Source organism: Diabrotica undecimpunctata, chromosome 9 (assembly GCF_040954645.1).
Source record: "Diabrotica undecimpunctata isolate CICGRU chromosome 9, icDiaUnde3, whole genome shotgun sequence".
In the NCBI taxonomy this organism is placed as follows: domain Eukaryota; kingdom Metazoa; phylum Arthropoda; class Insecta; order Coleoptera; family Chrysomelidae; genus Diabrotica; species Diabrotica undecimpunctata.
The window spans coordinates 132,028,427-132,047,832 of NC_092811.1; the positions used below are offsets into that span (position 1 = coordinate 132,028,427).

A 19,406-nucleotide genomic window follows, 5' to 3' on the forward strand; every position below is an offset into this window, starting at 1 on the left:
AAAAGGCATACTAGTAAAAATAAACTGTAAATGAAAAGTGACATAGAATATTGTCAATACAATGGTAAAGTTAAAATGTTTTACTAAGAAACTGTCTTAGGCACTAAAAACTTTAATAATAACGTCATTATATATTAATATATTTTTTTTTCAGGTATACTCATTAAAGTCTATCCTTGGAAAGTCAGACATCATCGTCAGTGTTACACAGAATCATAACTCGTCATCTTGTTGTTTAAAGTTTTCTCTTAAATGTATGAATTTTTAACGAAATAATACTAGCAGTAATGGCAACACAAACAGAAATACAATGACACCTAAAATAACTTGTTATAAATAATAAAAAAGATATTTACAATCATTTTAAAGTTAACTTACTTTTAGACCAAGCTTGTATGGTATGAAAAAGTATGTAACAAAATAGGAATTTCTGCTGATATCGATTTCGGAGATTCAAGATAATAATTTGGGTATATATGATAAAAAAAACTTACACCAGAATAGTATAAGGCCAGAAAATATAGATTCAGAAGAAGCAAGATACGAGAACAAAGAAAATTATGAAAAAGGATAGATGATTAAAGCACTGTTCACTGGAAACATTGGAAACAAGAAGAAAAGATGCTATATTAACGTGAAGGCTAGATGAACTTCAGCTGGGGTGGGGGGCTATATAAATTGCTAATGAGCTTCGTCAAACCAGTCACCAACTAAGGATATGCCCAGATGATGTTCCAAGCAAAGTTTCACATAAAGCTGAATAGTAAGAGAGTTCCGAGAAAGAGACAAAAGTTACTGCCAAACGAAACAGAAACATTTAGAAAAGCATTATTACAGGCTTATGCTCTTGCTAAAGCCAGAAGAGGCATAAAAAATACAAAGAAATAGACGACTGAAACTAATAACAGCACAAACTCTAAAGAAAATCCAGACAGAAATAACATTAGACGACTGATGAGACTCTTACTCGTGTAGAAGAAACAAAATGACTTGGAATGAACGCAAGAAGAAAGATTAAGGAATAAAATGAAACATCCCAACTAAATAGCATAATATCAATACATGATTTAAAAGGATAAAGGATAGAAGGTGTGGATTGGCGTGAGAGACAAAAGTGGTGAGAAGCCATATTAAAATAAAAACTTAAAGTACAAAGCAAAATTCGAATCCAGAACGAACTAACATATGCACTCCCATATACAAGATTATAAAACATAAACATTTCACACATAAATTATATCTATATACAGTAAAGATGCATATAAAACATTCAAAATGTAACAATATAAAAGTCAAACTTTTAACTGAGTGACTGAAAACATTTGGCTTTTATCTTTGATCGATTTTTATTGTATTTTAGCTGTTTACGACGTTGCCTAGTTTCTCAAAATTCTAGTAATTGACGGAAATTTATTTGAACACGACATGGTGAATTTTGTAATTGTTTAAAAATTCATACATTGGAAGATATCATCAACTAAAATATTTACTGCATTACTCATCAAAAATATTCTAAGCTTAACGCTAAGTATCTACTAAATATTCTATTCTTTAGTTGATTTGTTGTAAGTATTTATTTCCTATTTAATACCAGGCATGAATAATTGGTACTTGCTAGGAATGAGGATTTTATATTTGTTAAAGTGATTTTCCGGTTTAAGTTTTTTTTGTTGTTATTTATTGTTAGTTATGGTAAAAATACCAAAAGCGTGTTGTTATATGTTAATTGTTGTTTTTTTTATATATAAAAAACATTCAATTATGTTTTAACAAATTAATGTATATAATTAATTGCATTTATATGAAGATGGCAAACTTTAAAGGTATAATTCTTCATTTTATGTTTAATTCTTTGTGACTTACCCATTCACATGTTCCAGTTTTGGTCTAGTTTGAGCATCATCAGGCTTAAACTTGCTATGAACACGTTTTTGACTTGATACATTATTTTCTTTAGGAATTATTTCTTTGTGATATGTCGGTTGAGAAAACATAAGCTTGTAAATTAAAATAACATTTGGTTCGTTTGTCAATAAGCATTTAGTACCAATAGTACACATGAGAAGAGTTCCCGATTATCTCATTTGATCTCGCATATTCCGATCACTCTTTTTTGTCATTTGAGGCCGCCATTTTGCAATTTCTTCTTTCAAACGCTTTAATAGTACCTTATATTCGTTATTGATGGTTCTTCCAGCAGAGATAGGAATCTCCTTTGACAACCAATTTGACTTCAAGGTAGTCCATATTTCATTATGTCACGTGTCAATGCAAAAGCTGCTTTTTGTTGATATACTTGTAAACAACACTAAATCGACAATCGTTGTACTTTTTGATTTTATGATTTTTTCATGTTTCTAGGACAACTTCTCGAAAGTTAAAAAAATCGTACCAGAAAAAAAAACAGAAAATTACAGAGGTATAAACTTGTTAAATACTACATTAAAACTTACAACTAACATTTTACAAATACTAATAAATCAGAGGATAAGTTTATGAACAATAAGATTTTCCAATTGGAAGATCGTGTACAGATGCAATATCCGTTACAAAGCAAATTACTGAGAAATCACTAGAGTATAATAGACCAGCATTTCTGTGTCTGATTGACCTAAAGAAAGCGTTTGACAGATTAAGACTCAAAGATGTAATCCATCTTCTGTATAATAGAAAGGTTCCCCTAAATATTATAAAAACTATCGAAAACATCTACCAAAATAACAAAATGGAAGTCAGAATGGATGGACAACTTACAGAATCAATAGAAATAGGCAGCGGACAAGGCGATTCATTGAGCCCCATGCCTTTCAATTTAATCATGGATGAAATCATCAAAAGCGTTAACAAAGGAAGAGAAATTAAGAACTAAAAATACTCTGTTACGCAGACGACGCAATATTGATAGCCCAAGATGAAGATAGTCTGCAGAGACTGGTCCACAGATTTAATATAAGAGCTAAAGAATTTAATATGACAATCTCATCTCAGAAAAGAAACAACCAGATGTAAAATAGTAATTGATGGCATCAATATTGAACAAGTTATGGAAATAAAATACCTGGGAATTACACTGTCTATCTATAAAGACCTGGACAATTAAGTGAGAGATCAAGTACAAAAAGCAAATAGACTAGTAGGATCCCTTGTTAACACTATATGGAGAATAATAATAATAATAGTCTCCCGTTTTATACCGCTGTCGCGGCTTTGGGAGTATAGCAGGGTAGTCTGCTATATCTAGGGCCTACGGTATACAAGGAAGGTAACATGGCCAGTGCTACGCTTCAACCGTCTATTATTACCCCTGGTTTTACCCAAGGTACTCATTTTTATTCGGGCTGAGTCGACCTGGGGCCTATAGACATTTTTAAAATGTCTAGATGTTCTTGCCGGCGGTGGGATTCGAACTCCGGACCACCGGCTTGCGAGGCAAGCATCCTACCGCTTGCGCTATGCAGGCCCACAATATGGAGAAACAGACACATTAACACTGAGATGAAGTCAAGAATTTATAAAGCCAGTGTAAGACCAATAATGGCATAATGCCTCAGAAACAAGACCCGACACAGCCACAACGCAAAGGCTACTGTACATGGCAAAGATGAGGATACTGAAAAGAATTAGAGAAAATACGCTGAGAGATCGAAAGAGAAGTGAAGACATTAGAAGAAAATGTAACATACAGTGTATAAAATTGACACAAAATAGAAAAAAAGAATGGATTAACCACATAAGCAGAATGAAGGAGACCCGTATCGTCAAAATAGCAAGAGATAAATCACCAATCGGCAGAAGAAGTATCTGACGACCGCGCAAAAGAATTTTTTACCGCGCTTTTAACCATTGTAACTTATAAATAAATGGTCATAAAATGTCAAAATTTGACAATTGACGTTTGAAGGTTGGTACTTTATAAAAACTATATAGATTTGTTACTATTGGCGCCATCTACATGTCAGTCAATGAGCTTATTCGCTTTTAAAAGACATTTTGGAAACAGAAATAAGATTATTTATAGACTTATACTCGTCGGAAACTATTTTCATAGTTCAAGACATAAACAAACATTTTTTGTAAAATTAAAACTTTATTTAACTTTTTTCTAGTTTCAGACCAAAATCCGTATACTTAGTTAAAGATTTCTTTGTTTTATTTGAGTACTTAATTTGTACTTAACTGAAGACATTTAAAAATAAAATCTAAATCATTTATAGCAGCATGTTTTTGGTATATTTCATTGAAACGTTTGCTGCGTTCCAAAAAACTGAAACCATCAATTGCTGACCTTAATTTTAGCAGTGGCACACGCAGCAAACAAGTTAAAATGTTAAATATTTAAGTTTTTAATTATAAGTTACGTTGAGATTATTAGATATGTAGAAGATTGTACCGACAATAGCGAAAATTGTAGTCTAGACTAAAAATTGACTATGCAATTTTTTTAAGAATAATGCACAAAACTAGTATTTCCACAAAAAATATACGGCTCGGTTGCTATTCTAAAAAAAGAAAATAAACCTGTGTGTACTTATTTGTTGTTTAAATTTAGAACACTTTGTTGAAATATAGATATTGTAGTAAGGAGAAAACAAACTATAGTAAGCGAAGGCGTTTTTACTGTTTTCTTTACGTTGTATAAATATGTGGTGTTGTTTAGCAGGAAAAAGCATTTTTCAAGTAGTAATGGTCCATTTCATTTTTAACTATAATAAGACTTATTTGTATATTAGTCTAGAAACAAAGGAAGGTTTCGTGGCCTATTGAGGTCTATCAAAAAACTGATTTTTTTGTATTTTGTATAGCTTAGTAAGTTTTTAAGTAAGTATGGGAAGGTGGTGAACAGTCAGACAAAAAATGAATTATTGGCGATATAGTTCTTTTAATCATCGATAAGAACTGACAGCTTCAGCCATAATTATTTTTGTTATTTTATGTATCACTTAATAATAATAGGCAAACTTATAAGCAAAAATGTCTGATATAGTCAATAATTTGTTATTTTATGTATCACTTCCACAAATATAAAGGACTGTAGTTTTAATTCAAAAAAGTTATGTAACTTTAAAAATAACCTTGCACATGTCTCAGTGTGTACCACTCCTGGTACACACTGATTATATATTTCCCAATAAAACATAAGAGCTGATATCTGAAATGAAGGCTAATTAGCGAACGTCTAGATGACCAAAATTTATTTCAAATTTATTGTAAGATGCTCTCAGCCTCTTGTTATTGCAAAATCGTGTTGGATTTGGAAGAAAAAATCTGACGTCTTCTTTCTCCACGAAAGCAACATTAGGAACAGTGGGAAATACGAAACACGGGGCACCTATTTTGTTGGTTTTGCGCATAAAATTGACCTCTACTTCTGAATTGTTGCACGATACAACAAGTCTCACGTAAAATATATTTTTGGACTTTTCTTTGAATCTCACTAAAACATAGTCACCCTCTACATGGTCACGAAATGCTTCAGCATCCACTGGTCCTATCCAATAATCATCGTTATCATCACTATCTCCCAAATTAAAAACTGGTTCATTTTTACCGAAGAACTCTCAATTTCCACAACACGTGTAACTGTTCCGTTTTGCTTCGAGCGCATCTTTCTCAGGCGGGCTTTTGGGGATCATACTTTTCTTCTTCTCTCTCGGCTTCCTATTAACTTTTCTTGCCTAGACCTTAGGATATCATTGCAACATGACTGGTGAAATGAAATTTTTATTTTCTTTGGTAGTTCTAAGGGTGTTTCAGGAAAGGACGTTATTGAAGGACTCCTCTTCTACAATTTCCATATGACGATCTGTCACTGCTGATCCAAGAAAGTCGCTCCCTGTTAAAACATTTGGATTGAAGCACATGCAGCAATATAATATGCCTTGAAAGGCTCAAAGACAGCCATATCTAAGGGCTGGAGTTTGTTGCTACAATGTGGGGGCAACGTCAAAATATGGACACCTGCTTCTCGAGCCTTCACGATTACTTCCACTGTGACGTGGCTCTCGTGGTTATCAAATATTAGCAGCGACCGATTTTCTTTGGAACTACTACTGTATTTAATAAAATGTTCTAATACTTGTAAAAAAAAAAGCTCTGCTGTCATCCAGCTTGAAGGGTTAGCTAATCCCAAGGTACCACGAGGTATTCCGTTAGGCATATGCTCTTTAAAGAATTTACGTGGAAACACCATGGCTAGTGGACAGTATGTGCCAAGGGCGAATATTATACAACAGGTGGTAACTAGTACACCATGTTCACATCTAATGCAGCTATTTACTTGTTTAATGCTTGTTTCAGTCACAACTTTTTTGGAGTCATGGACAGTTTTTGTGCCAGTCTCATCAAGATTAAAAATACGTGAACTCTCAATTAAAATAGGATATTTGTCTGGGATGTTCCACCACCTTCCCCTATAGCTTTAAATCTTTTTACGTTGAACAAAAGCAGACTTATAAGCAAAAAAAATGTCTGATATAGTCAATAATTTGTTATTTTTGAATAATAAGTTTTCAATATTATGTTGAAGATTCGGATTCAGCGGGACAAACTACATAACACTCAGTTGTAAAATCTCATGGATCTTAATCGGCTACGAAACCTCCCTTTACCCTAGATTATACACAAATAAACTTTCGACTATAAATGGACCATATTTCCTCACATATTGTCTCCAAATTGGAGACAGAATTTTAGAAAAATAGTTAATGAATTACAGCATTTTTTAGTACTTTCTAATAAACCCAACCCGAATACTATTGGCCTACTTTATCCTATTTTTTCCTTTCCAGTTTTCCACGTTCAAATCACTAAACTGTCCAAACTGTTACACCATTTATCTTTTGCTTTCTCAGGTTGCTTACTGATGTTATATTATTAATATTATATCTCCTTACTAGCTTCCAATATATAATCACACTTGACGAACCAACTGTAGTGAGTTTTTATTTTTAAATGACATAATCTAATATCTATTGTAAATATATTCTATTTTATTTTTAGTTAATGTTAATATTACAGTTTTCTTCCTATTGAAGACTACACAGCTATTTTTGAACACGTACATTTTTATTTATTTTATTATATATTTTTGGAAATCATAGATGCACAGTATAGCCTGGAACTTTCTGATCATTTACTTGATGAGTTTAAATTTTACGCTCAAGATTTTCATTCATATAATACTTTAGTCTCTTAGCTTTGGTCCGTTTAAGACTCACATTTTCTTTACTTTTCTTGTGGTATTATCTATTAAAGGTTGGCACCAATCTTAGTCCAATCTCATAAATGTTTTCAATACGAATAGTGTCGTCTTCCCAGTTCTGCCTTGCATTCGATTTTCTCGTCCATAATTATCGTCAAAAGCTTTACTGTAATGCTTCTTAGCCGACATGGCCTAGGTATTAAATTGTTCTCTTTTTATGTTAAAAATTAACTCTTTTTCTTCATTGAGTCATCGCTTATAGAATCCGTCCAGGGCATCTTCTAGAAGCTTTTATAAATCGACATTTCAAAGAATTCTAAGCGCCTTAAAGTGATTGCTGTGGGCGTCCAGGTTTTACAGTCATATAAAAGAACTGAATAAACATTGATGGTTAGTAAATATATTTTTCATTTTGTTAAATGCTGATTTTCTCTGTACTGATTGAGATCTAACATCTAAATCAAGATCTAGTTCCAATGTTAGCCAGAAACTGAGATATTTAAACTTGTTCTTAATTTCTTAATGTTGTCTTAATTTCTTCTTACTAATAACCATTATCTTTATATTGGGAGCATGGATTTTAGGGCCCAATGGATCTCCTTCCTAAATTATCTGGTTTAAAAGTTGCTGAACTGCTTTTGAGTTGTCAGCATGAATCAGAATGTCATCGATATGCCGTAGATTGTTAATTGGGACTCCATTTATTTTTATCGAACGTATATCCTGAATATTATTTTCTTTCAACCCTTTCATAGGCATAAAAAAATATACTTACTAAGATAAATTGTTTTACCAAAAGTTAATTTGAAAGGTAAGTTTTATCAACTGATTATTTAACTTTGTATTTAGGTCCGTTTTTTTTTAAATTTTTTGAAGGTGGGAAATATTTTCCACCTTCAAAAAATACTGTCTCACCTACGTAATGTACAAATTTGTTACCTCTTTTTATGGGTTGGAAGTGCATCCATTGTTTGATAGATGATCTACCTTTGAAAGGAATAATAGATTCGACAATCGCGAAGCTATATCGCGACTACTGACGAAACAGTTTCCAATATTTTCAGAATTGCAATGCAATCCAAAAATTCCATTTCTTGTTTGACGTCATCTTCACAGTCTTGATCAGAATTTCATAGTCGAGTAGGATGTTGAGGATTACATAAATTCCACATTCTTCTTCTTCTTGATGTGCCTATCCGTTACGAATGTTGGCGATCATCATAGCAATCTTTATCTTATCTGCAGCAGTGTGGAAAAGCTGCACAGAATTTGTATTGAACCATATTCTTTAACGAAGATGTTCTTCTTCTTCCTGGACCTCGTTTTCCAAATATTTTTCCTTACAAGATGGCTTAAAGGAGAGCATATCTGGATTTTTTTCGCATAATATGTGCGAAAAATTGTAACTTTCAAGATTTGATGGTGGTCAGTACCTCTCGGTTCTGACATAACATAAGATGAAATTCCACATAACTGCAAGAAATGTGCTTATTAGTTAATAACAGAAACAGTTCCAGTGAAAAATATATTTTTGGCTTAAAAATTCATCATCATCTTTGGCTCGACAATCCTCTGTGGATCTTGGCCTGCTCTAAGATTCGTCGCCATTCTGTTCGGTTTCTGGCAACATGTTGCCATCTTCTGATTTTTAATATCCGTAAGTCGGTTTCAACTCCATCTAACCACCTAATTCGCGGTCGGCATTTGCTTCTTCTTCCTACAGGTGTTCCTGTGGTTAGCTTTTTAGCAATCGTATTTTCTGGCATTCGTATTATGTGTCCAGCCCATCTAAGTCGCTGTGTTTTAATGAACGTTATGACATCTGGCTCATCAAAGAGCTGATACAATTCAAAATTATATCTTCTGCGCCACTGCCCTTGGTCGTTTATAGCTCCAAATATTTTGCGGAGTATTTTACGCTCAAATATTCCCAAAAGTCTTTTATCTTTCTGCGTTAGAGTCCATGTTTCTGCTCCATATGTGAGGACCGGCCTCAGTAATGTTTTGTATATAATAATTTTAAAGGCTTATATAGGCTTAAAAATTATTCATAAATATTTTGGGCAGTGGGAAGTATGTTTCCCACCATTATAAAACTTCTCAAAATAACAAAACTGATTTTATAAACAAATAATCATGATAAATCACGGTTATATTCTATATTGTATACAAAATAAAACTTATTACTTACCTAATTTTTAATCTACAAATTGAATCCCATAAAACTACACAAAAAAAGTTAAAAAATTGATGAAACAATCACATCTGTCACATTAAAGTTTATTACAATCTGTACAGATTCAATCTCTAACCATATAATGTAATGCAGAACACTTAAACAGTATTTGGTAAAATGGCAACAGTAATACTGTTTGGAAATTCTAATTCCCATTGCCCACAAAACGAATATTTGATGGTGGGGTGTTATTTTCCCACCGCCTATGAAAGGGTTAAAGATCCTAACATTCCAGCATTTACTTCACTGTCAAAGTGACTTATGATCAGTTTAGGAAATATTTAATAGTTTCAGTTTTGTGAATTAACAACTAAGGCAATTTAGGGGATTATTGTGCAAATGATGAAGTTAGTTCACTTTTGTAATACAAGTGTTTTATCCAAATGGTTAATCTAATGGCTTTTAAAGTTCTAGCTGGATATTTTCCTGCGTAGATTTTTATTATATGACTAGTTACGATTTTTGTACGATTTTTTGTACAGAATTTTACGCGAAACTGTTCAAAAATAGGTTCCGTAGTCTTAGACTCTATATATCATTATAATTGTATATATCTATAAATAAAATGTTAAAATGTTGTGTAAAGATACGTAAAAGTATAGATAACGTTGGCCCTAATATAGTTATAGATGTTCTTTAAACACCACCTCGGGGCCCAAAAATATTAGTTGTATATTCTCGGAATGATACTGTAATGAACTATAATGATTTCTCACCAACGCTGATATTATTAATGTGTGAAGACATGTAGAAAGCAGAGTGCACAATGCTCGAGAAATATCGTGGGCAAAATTTATACTTTTTTCGACAAAATTTCGACATATTTGCAATTCCTGACCAATTTGGATGTTCATCCAATCAATCTTACTTTGTAAACAAATCATTGAGCACAAATAATCTTGCATATAAGACATGTTCATGGATAAGAAGCTAATAGCTTAATTTTTCTTCTTATTCTTCTCATGAGTTCACCTAACAGAAACTTCAAACTACTTTTAAAAGTCCTGTGCTCTTGTCTCTTTGACATTTTTGGTCAGCATGTACTAAAATATTCTTTCCTGGGCTGAAGTATTTATTATGCTTTTGTTTATTGGTGTTCTCATCCTCTAAAGATTTTTTCCATATAATTCTACGTCCCATTCGTCGACCAGGAGCATTATTGTAGTCCTTCATCGGCGATCCTAATGGATCTCAGGCTTACCCAGAGCTCCATCTTGAATTTTTTGTTTAGATTTAAGAAGTTCTCTAAGATTAACATACTTCTCTTGCATTTTCTCTTTAAAAATTTCTTTTGGGATATTAATGGACTCTTCTTGAGCTCATAGCAATCCAAAGACCCAACAATATCTTCCTTCATACCAAGTGCATTATCTGAACATCATGATGCAGATAGGTAAAAAATGGTAAACCTGGTAAAAATTGCAATGGAATCTCTCATTTTTTATTCTTTGGTCATATTCTGTGTTTCCAAGAAGCTATTTTTCTAAGCTTTGTGGTCTATTGCTAAATATTTCATTTGTTTTTCTGTCTTTCTGCCGTTTTTATCATTTATTGTACAACTTACTCCAAATTTTTGTATAATATTCTTTTCTTCCCTTCCTTATTTTCCAAATCTGTTCTTCGAGCATGCAAGTATCTTTAATTTCTTATCTTAACATCAATTTTCTTTGCTCTGTTTTTTTTTGTCAACACTTTCTGTTTTTCGCATTTTTTGGCAGTTGTAGCGACGAAAGAAATTTTGTCCATGATGTTCCACACTAACCTTATTTATTGCTTTGTGGATGGAAATGGTATATAAAAAATAACTGTAAAGTAACGTTGTAGATGACCTAATCATCTAGTATTTAGTTAAATGTTGGAGCTATTTGAACCATGTATCAAGAACAAGTTTTTCTTTCGCCTAAGACAGCATTTTTTTCTATATTATACAATATATATATATATAAACACAAAAAATACTGCAGAAAGTTACTATTCGTTGAATTTTACTACTATGTTGCATATTTGCAACATTGTTTATTTAACAAATATCTGTGACGTCTATCTCATGTTTGTAGTGGAAAACGTATACCAACATTTATTTAAACTAAATCTAGCAACTCAAATTAGACTTTTCTATCATACTTTGTAAATTTAATATGTATATAGTGTAACTATACAGTTTTTTTGGTTTATGATTCAGTAATAAAACTGAAATTGATGCAAGGTTCGAATAGCACCACGAAAAGTTCCGAACATAAAGGCTTTTATTATGACTAGCTTTAGTGTATAGCATGATTATGAAGAACTAAGTTGATTTTTTAATGAAATAATACAGAACAATAAGATTTTATTATTATTAATATATTGTGAAAATTTAAATAAATGTAAAACTAAATGAGATGCTCTTGTTACCCATGTAGACACAATAAATCATATCACTTGTCCTGTTGAGAATATTTATTTTATTTATTTAGAAGAGTATTTGGCGAATAGAAACAAACAAGAATCAGTACAATTCCTCTACAAACTTAGACTAGCCTCAAAACTAACTCACTTAACTCGAAGAGAAACAGCCGAAAAAGAATATCAAGATATAAAAAATTGCATTCATCAGGCGGCCAAAGAGGCATTGGGGTACGAAGAAGCTGACAAAAGAAAAAATCCTGAGTGGTGGAACGAAGAAGTAGGAAAATTAATTAAAGACAAAAAAAAAGCTTATCAAACATGGCTATCCACGAAAGACTCAGAAGACCGCAGAATTTACAGCAGACTCAACAGGGAAGCAAAGAAGGAAGTCACTAAAAGAAAAAACGAAATGTGGGAAGAGAAATGCGAAGAGATGGACCGATGCTTAGGAGGAACCAAAGTGACACAAGCTTGGAAATTCATAAAAAGTATTAGAAAAGAAAGAAAAGATGAGGGAAATATAAACCTGATTCAAAATAAAAAGTGGGAAAAATATTACGAAACGCTATTAACAGAAAGTAGGCACGAATTTATGGAAAGACCTGACCATATTTCAATGATAGAAAACTCAGAGGTGCATAAGATAAACAAAGAAGAACTGAAAAAAGAATTGAAACAAATGAAAAATGGAAAAGCACCCGGGCCTGGAGACATTCCCATCGAGTTGGTGAAACATGGACCGGATGCTCTTTTGGAAAGCATAGTGAATATTTTTAATAAATGCTTAATTGAAGGCCAAACGATTCCAGACGATTGGAATTTGGCCCACATTAGCCCCATTTATAAAAAGGGAGACAGAAAAGAATGCGGAAATTATAGAGGCATTAGCGTAACTAGCTCGCTGGGAAGGTTATATGGTCGTATATTGAAAAGAAGAATAGAAGAGGAGTATAAAGAAATTGAAGAACAAAGCGGCTTCAGAGCAGGAAGATCGTGCGTGGACAACACATTTACCCTTCAACAAGTAATTGAAAAACGAACAGCTCGAAACCTCCCTACGCATCTGGTATTTATAGATCTGGAGAAGGCTTATGATACAGTTCCTTTAAAACTCTTATTTAGTGTCTTGACGAAAACGGACCTTAGTAAAACATATCTAAAAGCAATACTGAACATCTATAAATGTCCTCAAAGCACTGTAAAAACAGGAAATACTTTCTCAAGGGTATTTACAGTAACGAAAGGCTTGAGACAAGGATGTTGTCTTTCCCCTACCCTATTCAAAATATATATCCAAGAAGCACTGCACCAGTGGAGACAAAAATGTGCGGGAATGGGGTTGAAGCTTAACAACCATTATCTGACAACGCTGTTCTTTGCAGATGATCAAGTACTAATTGCAAGCTGTGAAGAAGATGCAGATTATATGCTTAGAAAGCTCAAAGATGAATACGAAAAATGGGGGATGAGTATGAATATGTCTAAAACAGAATATATGCGAATAGGCAGTGAAGACGAAGACCCGGATTTGGAAATTAGACAAATGAAAAGGTGCTACGAATACAAATATTTGGGAAGTATTATCTGCAGTAAAGGAACAACGGAACGAGATATAGACTATAGAGTGCAACAAGGCAGGAAGAGTGTTCAAATTCTGAATTCGATACTTTGGTCCAACAAAGCTACTATGAGAACTAAAATGACTATCTACAAAGTAATTGTAGAGCCCATTCTTACATATGGAGCAGAATGTTGGCAAATGACAGTAAAAGGAAAGAAAAAAGTTGACACGGTTGAAATGGACTACCTAAGAAGAGCTTGCCGTATATCAAGAGTAGAACGTATACCTAATTCTGAAATTAGAAGAAAAACAGATAGAGTACATACAACTTCTGAAAGAATAGAAACTAGACAGTTAATATTGTATGGACACGTACAGAGGATGGACGACAACAGATGGCCAAAAAGAGCTATGGAATACAATCCAAGTAATAGAAGGAAACGAGGAAGACCAGCCAAGTCTTGGATACAAGGTGTTATAGAAACCATGAAAGATAGAGCCATTGATGAAGACACCTGGAGAGATAGAAAAAGATGGCGATCGAAATGCGGGAAGCGGCAGAAGCTGTAGGATCCCCGCTTATATATATATATATATATATATATATATATATATATATATATATATATATATATATATATATTTGGCGAATAACACAAATGCGATTTAAAATTTTGAATCAGCAGTTGTCAAAATTTGTTCGGCGGAACTTAACAATTCCGTAGAATCGTCCGAGAATTAGGACGGGGATATAATAGAAAATTAAAGCAACTTTTTTATCACCGGCAACTGCCGGTATAAGCAATCCTCCACTTACTGACTAACAGCTTCAGATGAAAGAGCCGATAATTGAAAGGACACCTTCTTGTCCTAAAAATATAAAATCATTTCTAAAGGCGAACGAACTAAAAATGGTCAACGGTATGGAGATACATAAGGGAATGGAATACCAATGCATGAAAGGCTCAAAGCTCAAAACAAAAACATATCCAAATACTTAACTGATCATGAATCTCGAAAAACAAGATCCGACAGACGAGGAAAATTACATGTACTAAAACAGATACAAAATGGTGATTAATGAGGACAGAAATAGATTAAAGGGGTTCCTTAACAATCCTTCTTTTAAAATAGAAATTAGACCAGGCAAATTGGACACTCTTCTCTGACCAAATGGATCAAAAACTCCCATATCTCCCTGATCCTACTACTCTAAATTTATCTTCAACTTATCTACAATTCTTTGAGGTATTATTGGAAGCAGCGCACAAAGCAGTCGGAAAAACCGATCCTCTTAAAACTCACATGCCAGTACCGTAGCAAAAAATATTAGAGGACTTTTAACAAATTCAGACGATATCCTACCAAACAAAATTAAATAGAATATAAAAAACTAAGAACTGAATCTCGCTATAAGATTAAGCAAACCAAAAAAATAAAACTGGAAATCTTTCGTGTCATCCATCAACCACTCTACCTCCTGTCTGCCGTATGGGGAAACATTCGTCAACTATCTAACAAACAGCAAAACATCACAAATTAATTACCTCAACAAAAGAAATCAGAGCATTTTTTCTGACATTTACGAACAATATACCAGCACCAACAACTACTATTCAATTTTTCTTCAATATAAATTTAGAAATGAAAAGAAGAAGATAATGGTCACAGAGAACACGACTAAATGAACTCTTTAACTTTACCAAAATAACTGGACGATTCATTATTGGTCATAAAAAACTCTTCTCCGGGTCCAGATGATATACCAATAATTTTTCTCCAAAAATTAAGCACAAACGCTAGCACATAACGCCATAATGGTTTAAACTAAATGTAGATACAGCACTACTTTCCAAAGTCTTGGGCAGAATCATATATTGTATCAAAACCTAAGCCTCAAAATCCGAAAACAGATCTCCAATCCTATGGACCAATAATCCCAACTTCATCAACTTGTAAGATATTCGAAAAGATTATAAACCAGCACCTTACACGGTTCCTGGAAAATTAAAACTGCTAATATCGGAGCAGAATGACTTTCGTCAAAATAGATCAATCAAGAAATAGTAACTGATAAACTAGTTGAAAACTAAGATAATGGCATCAACACCCAACAATAGAGCCAGAAACATCGGCCCCCAATATACGGTTGATAACACTAACTTTGAAGTGGTGGACAAATTTACATACTTAGGCTCCCTGATCACCAAGGAGAACGTCATGACGGAAGAAATCAAGCGAAAAATAATCCTAGCAAACAAATGCTATATTGGACTGAGTAGACCTATGAGAAGCAGAAACTTAACCCAAAAAACAAAAATAACCATATACAAAACCCTTATACAACCAGTGTTGACATATGGGTCAGAGGCATGGACCATTTCCAAGGCAGATGAAAATCTCCTGCTTATATTTGAACGAAGGATCCTGAGAAGAATATTTGGTGGCATCTGTGAAAATGGTGTTTGGAGAAGGAGGTACAACTACGAGATATATCACAGATATAAACATATATTTGGTGGTAAAGACGTAGTATCCTTTATAAAAATAGGAAGACTAAGATGGGCAGGACATCTGGCAAGATCACAGCAGAACAACCCTCCTAGAAGAATCCTTATGTCACAACCTGTGGGAAGTAGAAAAAGGGGTAGACCAAAACTCAGATGGAGGGATGGTGTAGATGAGGATGGTAGACAAATAGGCGCAGCAAACTGGCAACAGTTGGCAATGGATAGAACTGACTGGCGTAATAGACTTGGGAAGGTCGAGGCTCTTTTATAGGGCTGTAGCACCAATGATGATGATGAAACTAGTTGATCTTGAATGCGAAGTTCACAAAGCACTCATTAACAAACAACACTGTCTAGCTATTGTCTCTGAGTCCCTCAAAGATCGGTGTTAGGTGTAACTTCATTTCTTGTTTCAATTAATGATATTTTGGAACAATGTCAAAAACCAGTTAAAGAAAGACTTTCGTAGACGACCTGGTTCTCCTACTGAGAGAAACAAATCTACAATCCATGCAAAGAATCCTTCAAAACACATTAAATAATTAAATAAAACTTAGAAATGGAAACCAAATAGAAGAAGGAAAAGAGGACTTCTTAGATTAAAGTGGAACGGAGAAATAAACACTGCACTGGAAAACAGCAACGCAAATGGAGAACTCATCTCTGTGCTGTGCTAATCTCTGTTCTTTTAACGAAGTGAGAATCAATAATACATTTTTCGACCATAAGCTCCAGTATAAATATACATTTGAAAACTCCTGGGGGTACAAATCTATGATGAATTTTATAGTTACTAATGGAAAAATCCACCCAAAGCAGTTTCTATACATCCGAATTTTAAACTTAGCAGACGCAGAGAGTAAACATAAACTAGTAATAGCAAAAATAAGAATGAAAATAACAGCAAAACATTTTCTACAGGAAATCACAGAGGAAAAATCTAACGTAGAATCACTGTGGAACGACTCTACAAGAGAAATGTACCAAAGCAAGCTAGCAGAGAAGATGCAGCTGAAACAAATAGACGACATCGAAGATATAAACGCGAGCTGGGAGAAAATTAGCATCAACATTGAAGAAGTAACAACAGAAGCTTAATGAAAACGTAAAGTCATACTGAACAAAAGAAACAATAACAATACACCATGGTTCAGAAAAGAAATAAAAGAAAAATGTAAAGAGAAACGAGAGGCCTATATGAAGTACAAATGCTCCAGAATCCCGAGACACCTATAGAAGAATACGAAATGAAACAAAGCAGTTGGTAAGAAGAACAAAGCCATGAATTCACTCAAAAATAGAAAGTCACCACGACCAGATGAAATAACCAACGAGCTTCTAAAACACGGAGGAGAAAATATAACCCTAGAGATGACAAAACGTATACAAAAACTAATATTGCACTGCAAGATACCAGACGCATGGAGAAACAACATAATGATACCAGTGTTCAAGAAAGGAGACCTCAACAATTATAGAGGTATAAATCTACTGAATACCGCACTTAAGCTTACCACAAAAGTCCTAACCAACAAAATCAATAAACTAACAACTTTATCAGATTAAGAAAAAGGATTCATATCCGGAAGATCCTGAATAGACGCCGTATTTGTACTAAGACAAATCACAGTGGCCATCAAATAAAATACACCAGCATATCTATGTTTTATAGACCTGAAAAAGGCTTTCAATCGCATCCAAGTCGAAGACGGCTTACACCTACTGTATAAAAGAAACATACCAATCAAATCAAAAACCCACGAAATGTACAGGTAAAGATAATCTACCTGCTTGTATCTATAAGGGGTGTATCGACCAACTTGTTAAACCATTACAGGTTATATTTAATCTAGCTTTAAAAACTAATACCTTTCCTAAAAAATTAAAAGATACCATTACAGTTCCTATTTTTAAATCTGATATTATTAATGATGTAAAAAATTATAGACCAATTAGTATTTTAAATTCTTTGGCAAAAAAAATATTTGAATCAATTTTAATCAATATCAACATGGATTTCTACCGGATGGATCAACACTTACAAATTTATGTATTTTCACACAATCTGTTGCAGATGCCATAAATACTAAGATGGATGTAATATTTACTGATTGTGCAAAAGCATTTAATAGGGTTGATCATGGTTTATTACTAGAAAAACTGGGCACCTTTGGCCTCTCAATTAATGCATTAACATTTTTGAATTCGTATCTAGCAGATAGAAGTCAACAAGTTAGAGTTGGTAATTTTTTCTTAGAGGAATATTCCGTAACTTCTGGAGTTCCTCAGGGCAGAAACCTGGGACCACTCTTATTTGCTTGCTTTATAAATAATCTTTCTAGTTGTCTCAAATTTTCCACTTGTTTAATGTTTGCAGATGATTTTAAGATGTTTAGAGTTGTAGAAGATCATTTTAATTGCCAACTATTACAACTAGATTTGAATGCGGTATCTAATTGGTTTCGGATAAATGGAATGGATCTATATGTTGAAAAGTGTTCAGTGATGATCTTTACACGTAGCAGGAACTTAATGGTTTATTATATCAATAATAGAGAATTGCCCAGAAAATCCGTGTGTAAAGATCTTGGTGTGAATTTTCAGCAAAGCTTGCACTTTAATGATCACTATCACATTGCTACTAATAAGGCTTTTAGGATGTTAGGATTTGTAATTAGAAACACCAAGCATTTTCAGATGATAGATAGTACAATTAAACTATATAATTCCTTGGTAAGACCACATCTTGAGTACCCTTCTGTAGTTTAGGCACCCCATGCAGAAGTAAATATAGATTTAATTGAAAAGGTACAAAAAGGGTTTTTAAGATATCTATATGATAGAAAATATAATTCTTATCCATACTTGGTGTCTTACCGGAGTATGCTTGAAAATTTCAAATTTGTAACACTGGAACAGAGACCGAAAATGCAAGCAATGCTACTTGTATATTATATTGTGAATAACTTAAAATATAAAGACTTACTCTTGATCAACTATATAAAGTTCTTGGTACCTAAGATTAACTTAAGTTTAAGTCATAGAGGGGTGTTTTTTTTACTTGTGAGTCAGACTGCTCGCCCATAACCAACATGATGAGGCAGTGCAATATAATACTAAAAAAAATAGCGACATACATATCTTCAACACCAATATCAAAGCAATTAAATCTAGCTTTCTATCCGCTTCGATCACTCTATCTTAGCCAGATACATAACAACTTAGCCACAACAAACACATACATACATATCTTGAAATAAAAAGACAGAAAAGATTTGATTTCACGTTCAAAGCGTCTATGTATCTATTGATACGTATTTCGACTTAATAAGTCTCATCAGAATAGTTATTCATAGCCGTTCTTCTTTCATTTTATTCGGATCTACTCTGTATGAGTACGAGAAACAAATTCGTTAAGGATTTCTGCTTAGATGAATAGACATGTCGTGGAATGCAAATTTTAGATTCCCCATGTCTCTATTAACATCTTTATCATCGTCTGGCCATGCC

At 33.4% G+C, this 19,406-nt stretch overlaps 1 protein-coding gene across 5 annotated transcripts in view; it reads left to right on the forward strand.

Annotated features, from left to right (window-relative positions):
• LOC140451479 (synaptotagmin 1-like) overlaps window positions 1-11,863 on the forward strand; it is a 132,337-nt gene extending 120,474 nt beyond the window's left edge. For all 5 annotated transcript variants that reach the window (XM_072545301.1, XM_072545305.1, XM_072545306.1 and 2 more), the window contains exon 11: window positions 155-11,863. The gene's annotated coding sequence lies outside the window, so the exon portion shown is untranslated. The remainder of the gene's footprint in view (window positions 1-154) is intronic.
• The last annotated feature ends 7,543 nt before the right edge of the window (window positions 11,864-19,406 follow it).